The following is a 10,276-nucleotide window of genomic DNA, read 5'->3' as shown; positions in this document are numbered from 1 at the left end:
TTTTGTGCTAAACCCACATCCTCATTTTTTCCATGCTTTCCTTCTACAACTTACCCATATCCACCATATTCTCCACAACCATTCACTCTTCCACACTTATTCACTAGGACACCCTCTCGTTCAAAAATGAAAAAAAAAGGTGCATGTTAGGTTAAGTAATAGGGTTATCCGACTTCGCTTTCATTTTACTAGATTGCATCATAGGAAATCTTGGTGCTTGATTGTGTTTGGATATGTTTTCTGTGATATTTATTTATGGAATGATCCACAACTATTTCGGTTGTTGATATATGATAAACTGCATGTTCATACATATGTTTAGATAAGTCTCGAGTATCTGACTATAAACGACTCAACTTTTGTGTTTGGTGCATTTTCTTTCATTTCCATATATTGGTGAGTGCACCATTAAGGTAATTGGGCCCTCCCTACGGAGTGTGTGGCTGTAAGTACCGGATCCTAAGTCCACGTTTAAACATAATTCACGTTTTCCACTCTTGCATGTTTTCTCGGATTTTTGAGTCATGTTTCTCTATGGGGGTGAATTATGTCCTTCTTGTTTATTGTTTTCTTTTTAAAATTAAAAATAAATAAATAAATATATATATATATATATATATATATATATATATATAATATATATATATATATATATATATATATATATATTAAAGAATAACTTTAAAAGACCGAATCGACTTTAAACAAATTTTAAAACAAATTTTCTAAGCCGTTGTAAAAAAATTGTTTGGGGGTGGGGTGTTAAATGTTCCGATCCTAGAATGTTTATGTCCCATTACAGTTGCTTAGGCCGTTTAATTGTATTACGATTCGGGTTGACATAATCCATGATTTTAGAGTCCAATTGTTCGCATAACGTACGTCATGCACGCACTTCGAGGCATTTTACACTATCTTATATGTTATCCATGGTCAGAATAGAGTATTTTATGGATCATTGGATTGGAAATTCTCTCCTGATCATTTCCATATCTCATTCGCAAAAATCGGACCGGTAACGAAGCGGTAATTTTGATTTGAAGTTTCACGAAAAAACCGAAAAATTCACAAATTTCGATTTGGGCTTGGGCCCAACCTGCGCCCAACCCGCGCCCACCGACAGCGCACCCGCGCCCTTACCTTCACCAACAGTCGCGATCATCTTCCACAATCCGCCATTAACGCCTAAAGCTTAAAACAAAACCTAAAAAAATAAAATAAATAAAATAAAACCTAAATTAACCCACGCCCACAATCAATACCCAACCCAAATACACTACAAACGCGCCCTACCACCACCTCCACCAAATTAAATAAGCAAAAATCACCGGAAATTCCAAATTTTGTTGCTGCCGCACCACCACTCCACCACCACCACCTTGTTTGCTTGGGTTTGGTCGATTAACAACCACCACCACCACATCCCATTTAAACCCCCACTACATTCCAAACACCAATGGCTCAACAACGCGAATTTTTGCGAGCAAGCTTTTACAAGCGACCACTTCGCAGATTTTACGGTGACGAAATGATCGGTCGAGATCTGGAATAGCTTGTGGTACTTTCGATCCGGAAGCCTATTACCACGAGGACTTAGTCCGGCCGGTTCTACAATCTGAGGAGTTGGAAGGGACGAGGATTTTTGTTGTGGTGGCGAAGAGGAGGAAGGAAGTGACGACGGGTTGTTGGCTGAGATTCTAGGCATCCCGCCTAGAATCCATTTGATGTCACGTTGCAGGAGTCCCAACATAATGGGGTAGAGCCATTGATGAATGAGACAGTTACTGAAGGGAACTACAATGCGAGGTTGCATTGTGTTCGTCAGGCTTCCCTTAGGACCAACCAACCGGCCGCGGCTCGATGGATTGGTCGGAACGATCTGGGGAAGAGAAGGTCGGCGACATCGGCCTGAACTGCCTCCACATTATGGATACTCCGTGGGGTAGAAGTATGAGTTCGCATCTTGGAGTTTTACTTAGCATGATTAGGGGAGTAGGGAAGTCCGTTGCCCTCTCCCCCCGTGTTGATAACCAAGATCATGTTGAAGTTGAGAGTAGCTCAGCGATCGATAGGACTTACATCACCCTACACCGTAATCCTCACATCTATAACGAGTGTGTCCAACGAGTTTGGAGGTTGGTGAGGATAGAGAAAAAGAAAGAGGATGGTGGAGATCGGAATGCCGGAGAAGGCCGGGGAAATCGAATGCCTCGGAGGATGAGGAGGATTTGACTTGTTTTGATCGCGGATGCCTTGGAGAGGTGTTGGTCGACGCTTAACGTATGGCTGTGATTCATCGTGGCATCGTTCGCTCAACACCACCATCTGCGAAGACCTCCGGACTCGGCGCAACGATGCATCATAACCGAGATCCGCATACCGAGAGAGGATGAGAGGTGGGAACAGATGAGGGCGAGCTAGAAAGAAGCCGCCAGCCCGGGAAGAGATGCTTACACGATTCCCACCTCACGGGGAGTCTTCTTCTGAGGACACACCATCGAGGCACGAGCGTCGTCGCCGAAGGACGAATGGTGCTGGCCCATCAGGAGCCCAGGAGCAGTCTCCGGACCGTGTGCCCTCCGCTACCCGATGCGAGTAGTTAGGGATAGCATCGTTTGATGTTTTTATGTTTATTTGTAGTTTCATTATTGTTATTTATTTTAATGTAAGTTTTATTTCCGTAATTTGAATTTTGTAGTGAAATGTACTCCGAATGAAAATTTTAATATAATGCGGTTATTTTTATTATGCGTGGTTGTCTCATATTGATCCCACCTTCCCAAATTGTTTGGGGGTGGTTTTATCTATTCCAAAGATGATTTTTATATAACCCCTCGTGTTAGAATTTATCATGAGTCAAGGTGAAAATATGGGTGATTAGGCATATCCAGGAATAAGTATAAGGGTAGGATGAAATCTAAATTAAATAGGTAGATTCTATCATAAATTCAACCTAAAAGATACTAGGTTTGAATTAGAATCAAGATAATGAGTTGTTTCCGTTTTTGGATTTGGAAATTTTAGGATTTTCGGAAACTGCCGTAATTAGTTTTGGCAACTTCCCGATCCGTTTTAGCAACTTAAAACCTATATAAACTTCATACATTCTACACTCACAACTCACACTACACCTAAACTCCATCACTCACCTTTCACTCCCACGATTCCCACGTTTCGGCTCATTTTTCGAAGTTTCAAAGAACTCGAAAGTGCACTTTCGCGCCCTACTGAAGCGCTTTCGCTCTGCATATTTTTTTCTGAATTTTTGTCAGAGTGCACTCGCGCCCTGATTTCCGTGGACAGAAAAATTTCCAGTTTTCTGCGGGAAGTATCCGGATCATTCGTAGCTATTCCAGAGCGTAAGTTTGAGATGACATCTCCAACATTGATACCGGAACAGTCTTTCGAAGATTTGTTCCAAAGCACTACTTATGGTGCTTGGTTTCGCGAGGCGATCACATACGTTGGCTAGGAGCCGCTTATGGTAAGACCTGATGCACTTTATTCTCCAACACTAGCATCTTATTTTTATGATAACTGCATTTTCTTTGAAAGACCAGATGGAGAACAAGTGTTCTCCATCAACATTGATAATGAACCAATGGAAATTACCAGGTTCTTGCTAGCATTTGTTCTTGGACTTGCTATGCCCGCTGAAATACAAGACCCATGGTGCTATTGGGTAGATAATATGTATGTCTACACTTACGAGTTCTTGCATGAGTCGTACGGCGCAGGCATTTTCCATATCGAGGACCAAGGGGACTATAACGTCGCTTTTGGTAGCATGTCCATGAACATAGGAACTATTATGTTTTGGATCATGCTAAACATTTTAGGGGAATGGCGTTTTTCTTACGTGAATGATGCCACTTGCGCGTTTTCCTTGCTTTTTAGCCCGCGGGACGTATGTGTCATGACCTTCCCCGAACCTTGATGTCTAGTTTAGCTCGATCCCATAGCATGAGGCATAAGTTCCTTCTTATGCCCGTTCTAGTTTCCGTATTATGCTATGTTTCTTTCCATTTTTTTGTACACGTTTCGGACGGATTGGATTTACGGTTGACACGCAGTGCGACCCACCAATAGTATTATTCGATCCTTCCGCGTAATGACTTGGCAGGGTGGAGGATACAACCTCATCGAGGGTTGCACCCTACACCCCATCGCACTCAAGTGGCTCTTCATAGGTTAGCAATAATAGATGATAAATGGCGGGAAGCCCGGCAAATTATCATGGCATGGCAGCCTTAAAGGAACCTCACTTCTTTATGGAAGAAGAGGATGAGTAAGATGATGAGTAATGTGGGAGATAAGGTAAGTTTTCATTGTAGTTAGTGTCTGCTTATGTCCCAAGCAATTTCATTCTTGTTAACCCCATAATGGGTAGAACTCGTATAGAGTTGCGTCAGTTTTATTTCCTTTATTAGTACGTTCTAACTTTGTTTTGTAGATGTTCCTGAATTTCACACGTTTCAATGGTATTTTTCCTACCCTCTTTATTTACAATGCTTTGAGGACAAAGCATGCTTCTTGTTTGGGGGCATAGAAACACGATGTAATTAAGGCATCTGATAGGATATAGATATGTATAATATGCATTTGTTTTCTAGTTAAAATTTCAAAAATTCAAAAATATAAATAAATAAGTTATGCTATACACTTAGGAATAGTGGTATTGTTTTCCTTCTCTATGCTCTTAACAATCTAAAAGTCTCAACGTAGAATGTTGCAGATCGAATAATTGTTAGAAACTTAGGTTAATATGTAGGTAATAATCTTTGCATCTATCTATAAATATATTACATGAGTATCTATGATTGTTAGTAGTAAGTTTCGAAATCTAGGCTAGAGTAATTTATTCTACAAATCCTCGTGAGAATATAGCCTAAAGCCTTATATGAAATGAAACATTTGAGAAATGACACAAAGGAGAAGTAAAATCCGGATAGAGATATCACACGCCCACTTGCTTGATCACTAAACCATATCCTAAGCGAGAATTTAGGCCCTCTTTGGATTGATATAGCCAGAAATTCAAACCTATGAATTATTTTCCGCTAGTCGCCCCTCTGAGCCTTTCTTTAGCCTTTCATAAACCACAAATCCTTTACCCTCTTACAAATAAAAATAATAATAATAATAATATTCAACCTACCCAATTAGATAAGTCTGAAAATAGAATGAGGAAGAAAGAAGAAGAGAAAAACCTGTGTAAACAAAAGTTAGTTAATTGCTTCAGAAAATAAAGAAAAGAAGTTTCCATCTAAAGAAAATAAAAAAAAAATATAAATAAAATAAAAACTCCAAAAAAAAAATATATATAAAAGGGAGTCAAAAGCCCAAGTAAAGAAAAAGGAAAAAATATGGCTAAGGATGGAAACAAAGTATAGAAGCAAAAGAAAATAACAAGGTTTTCTCTAAGTTACATAATATGAAGACTCTATTATCTCAGACTTGTCCTTTTGAATATCCATTTCCTTCCTTCTTAAACCATCTCCTAATCCCATGACACCTAATAAAGACCTCTAGCTCAATTAGGAATAGGTTAGTGTGATAGTAAGTGGCGAGATGTGTTTGATCGACTCGGCTTCCTTGTTGTCATTGAGATTGTAAGGTAAAGTGTGCCCACCGCAAGCACTAGAGTAAATAAACTTGAGTGGAAAAATCGAGTGTTGTATCTTGACTATTATTGTGAGAACCTACTTAAGGACGCTTATTCCGAAGTTTTAAGCGGACATGCTATTGCATTTCATAGTATTACTCATTGTATATATGTTTATTGTAGATGATTGATTATTATGCATATATTAGCTTAGGTTTCGACTTGATTACTCTATATACATTGCTAATGAGAGGTATAGATAATTTGGAGCATGAATAAGGAAACAATAGTTTTATTTCAGTAGTCGTTGTAGTATAGATGAAGTTTGTGAGTACCTTCATGGAAAACTCTCACGAGGCTATAACTCGTCCACTAGGGAATTCCTAGTGGTTTAAGGCCTTGTTGCGATATGGTCAATGCAATCGCGACTCAAATAAACGAGTAGTTAGAACTCCATTTTTAGTCACTTATTTATTCTAATTTCTCATCTTTGCTTGAGGACAAGCAAAATACTGTTTGGGGTGGTTTGATAAGAGCCCAAAACTATAGTTTTAACCCCAGAATGACATACTTTTAGACCAATTATGTGAGTAATAATTAAGAGTTAACACCGACACGTGTTTTATGCATTTCGGGCTTCAAAGTCCATTATGTGCGAAATGTGTGCTTTTAGCGAGATAAAGGAGCAAAGGTCGGTTACTAAGGAGTTCCGTGATTAAAGGCCAAGATTCAAGAAGACAAAGCCTTTCTAAAGCCGGTCCAAAAAGTCGAAAAGTCGACGCGTAAAACAAAGACACTAAGTCGTGAGAACTTCAAGGCCATCTCTTTGGACTCGGACCTGAATTGGGCCTACCTTATGTCAAAACAACCGACTCGGAAAAGATTTCCAATGGTCTAAGCCTTGACCCAATCGGAAGAGGAGAAGTGGACGAAAAGTCTGTTGAAGCCAACTGCAGTTGAAGAGACCTTTGGAATTTGAAAGAATTGGGTTTTGGGCCCGATTCTCGGCCCAAAACATGGCTCCAAGCCCATGCACGATTTTTTATCCGAAGTATAAAAACAAAAGCTTAGCTCTTGTTAATGGTAGATTTTTTAGTAGAGAATAGTAGATTTTTAGGTTAGAAAATAAAGGAGCTTAGAATAAAAAGTAGCCATTAGAATAGCTTCTAGATCTAGATTTAATTGTTTTAATTAAGTTTAATTTCAAATCCAATTCTTGTTTTAGATTAAACTATTAGAATCATTACTCTTAATTAGTTTGATTAATAAAATAGATAGTTGTTAAATTTCGATTCTTGTCATTTACATTTGTGTTAGATCTGATTCATTTACTACTTGTTATTCAATTCTTAGTTATTAATTAGATTTTAATTATTGTTTAATTTAGATTAGTAAATTTCAATTATTTATATCATGTTTAGTTTAACTTTAATCGGAAATGATTGCAGTAATGATTCTCGGCTAAACCTCCATTAGAGGGTTGAGAAGCCTTGATGAAAACTTGATTCCACTATCATAGAATGAATCGTAATTTCCTTTCCACTCTAGAAACTATTAGTTCACCATGAGAATGGGTTTAATCGTTCACATGCTAGTTATGAATTGGTAGGAATGCCATGTGTAATTAGGGATTAGGAAGAACCAATTGTTTGTTGGGCGATTCAATTCGGATTATGACGATTAAATCGCCGTTAATAGGATTAAGTCGAAGTTAAGGTGGAATCAATCCCCCCTCTAACTCCTTATCATCGAATCAACGTAGCATTCCCTTAGTTATTTTGATAACCGACTAGTTGCATCTTGTGGGTAGTTGCATCGTAGTCTAGTTGCCTTTTCGTAAATCTCTCATTAGACTTAGAGTAGAATACTTATACTTAGAAAACACAACACGCTTGGAAGGACTAGGAGTGGAGCGAATCACTTTCTACTCCACTATATCTCATAGGATTGAGAGTAGAAATCTTTGATAAGCATATAGGATCATAAATAGTTTTAGTTTACTTACGTTTTGAGTTTCATCGTTCATTTCGTAGGTAAACTATCAAATTTATCATTTATCACTTGGGCCGGAACAAAGTTGGTTTGTTTCCTTTGGGCCGGTTTTCTAATTTTATGTGGGCTGGTCCTTATGTCCCCAATTGGGTCAGGTTGAATAAATGGGTTGGTTTTAGACTTTTGGGCTTGGGCTTTTCCCTTTGTTTTGTTTTGGTTAATTGGGTTAGGACTATGGGTGGAAATGTTTAAACACGGATTTGGGTTAGGACCTATTTGGATGACCACCAGTTTAGGACTGTTGACTGTTGGGCTTGACCTGTTGACCAGTCAACCTTTTGTTGACTGTTGACTGTTGACTTTGTTTATTTTATATATATTAAATTGTATGGACAAGTCCAAGAGTAGAATGTTGTGGAAGCGGTATAAACTTGTTTGTCATTATCTAAGAAAGATTTCACGTTGATGTTGTGTATTTATTGACACGTGACGAGAGTGAAATTTTAAGAGACATGGTATTCTTAAAACGCTATAAAAATATTATGCGGTACGTTTTGAGCAATTGTGACATTATGTGGTATGTTGAAATTGTGGTTATATTAAATGAGATGATATGTTAGGAGGTATATTAAATGTGATATTTTTGAGAAATAAATGTAAACGCTCCATCATTATATCTGTGAGATACTACTATGAGGTAGTATACTTTTTGTGGATATTTCTAAATATTGTGGCTTAGTGCAAAATTTATTTGACATGTACTTGATAGAGTGAAATGATTATGAGATATAAATGTATAATACCTTAATAAATTACGTAACAAAAATCCTAGGATCTAGCTACCACAACTCATGTGATTTGGCCCTTGTGTTGGGCATATGTGATATGATTGGCCCTTGTATAGGGTGTATGAGATGTTGATTGACCCATGTGTAGGGCAATCGTAGCCGAATAGTGGCTTGATTATTTCGTTCGCAAAATTAGAACAAGACCCGCGATATTTTATGCCGAATAGTGACAGTACTCACATAATAGCGTTCGTGTGGTTCATTATGTGGGGCAGGCATGTGGATGTACATGTTTGGTGTTGGGAAGCGATTGTGGTAGCCAGAGAAACTAGGTAAGAGATAGAGACGACGTGATTCTAAAGACACTTGAAGAAACTTTAAACAATAATGGTGATGATATATCAAAGTGTACGTTAAATCTATAATAAATGACTTATTGTAAGTTATGTTGCATTCATAATGGTTTTGCATAAGGGTGGGTTGAATTGATTATTTATGCAGGTGTGACCCACTATGTGATTAGGCTTACACTAGTGTAAGTATAGAGTAAGTTCTAGTTTTGTTATTTTATTATTAGATGCAGTTGATTTAATATGGTTTAAAGCTAAAGCGCCTCAGTGGAGGAACTACCTGCCTTAATTATTGTAATTAAGAATGTTGTATTAGTCGTTGGAAGTTAAGGCGTCTCGGTGGAGGAACTAACTGCCTTATTGATTGTGTATATATGTGTATAAGTATGATTTGTATTTTAGGGATACTCATACCAGCATTGTTTATAATGCTGACCCGATTTGCATGTTTGCTTATCGGGTGTGTTCATAAAATGAACCCAGTTGATAAGTCTTGACAAGTTTAGTGTTGAAGAAAGTTGGTTGCTACTTGTGGTTTGCATTAGCGTCTCATTACATGATATGTTTTGTTTTCCCTTGAGGTGCAATAGATTTTCAGTTGAGGCAATGTTTTTGTATTTTCATTTGTAATTATAATTAAAGAGTTGTTTAAAGGAAATTTGTAACTTAATCATATTTGTGAATTTTTGAAATGAAGAGGACTTTTGTTTATTTAAATTTTTTTATTGGTTTCCAATTATTGGAATAGTTAAACGGATAATGGGTTTTTGGAAGTTGGGAGTGCATCATACCTCAAAAATCGAAGAGTCGGGAACAAATATTGTTTTTCTGATTTTGTCGAAATTCGGGGTGTGACAGTTCCTGTTAATACCACTTCACTTCTAAGAGTCCAAATGGTTTGGTAAAGCCTTGAAGACTTGAAGTACGTAGTCTATAATTCTCGACTTACGACAATATTCCCAGTAGAAAACAATAATATATGAAACAGAGGCAGCTAAAACTAAAACCAACATGCAACTATAGGGAGCACTCATCAAATAAGCAACTCATATCGAAAGAGATCTCGCCTATTTCAGGAACTCATACCTAGACACGCACATATACACATCCCTCTTCAATTCCCAAGATGTTTGGCCCCCTTTTGACGTACACAAAGCCTTCATCACCCCAAGCACTGCCCCAGCTATTTGGGACTATCCATACTAGTTTCTCATACTTCTCAACATACCCCGCAAGCAACATTGCATGACAGATTTTAGTTGGATGCAGTGTCATGTTCAGCTTGAGTGTATGCTCAACGTCAAATACACCCTAAAAATGAATGAAATGATTTTAGTAGCGCAGTCGGTGAAAACTGTCGAATCAAAAATCTAGATAACGCATACCCCTCTATAAGAAAATAAAGGTCAACAGTCATTCACTTGGATCACAACAGGTCCTCTAGCTACTTCTTCTTTCATAGACTCTGCACCGGTACGACTTTCACCAAAGTCTTTTATCAATACTTTGTTCGAGACCTGTAAGTTTTTCTGAAAATATCA

General features: G+C 37.9%; 1 long non-coding RNA gene across 1 annotated transcript; it reads right to left on the bottom strand.

Annotated features, from left to right (window-relative positions):
* Nucleotides 1-9,499: 9,499 nt before the first annotated feature.
* Nucleotides 9,500-10,254, bottom strand: LOC147480489 (uncharacterized). Its single transcript, XR_015204326.1, has 2 exons — nt 10,121-10,254; nt 9,500-10,046 (listed from the first exon to the last, which is right to left on the bottom strand). It is a non-coding gene; the product is annotated as an uncharacterized LOC147480489 (long non-coding RNA).
* Nucleotides 10,255-10,276: the final 22 nt, after the last annotated feature.

The sequence above is a fragment of the Coptis chinensis genome, chromosome 8 (genome assembly GCF_015680905.1).
Source record: "Coptis chinensis isolate HL-2020 chromosome 8, ASM1568090v1, whole genome shotgun sequence".
Classification (NCBI taxonomy): Eukaryota; Viridiplantae; Streptophyta; class Magnoliopsida; order Ranunculales; family Ranunculaceae; genus Coptis; species Coptis chinensis.
The sequence above is the reverse complement of the archived record's forward strand: the minus strand, read 5'-3'. Positions and strand labels throughout refer to the sequence as shown.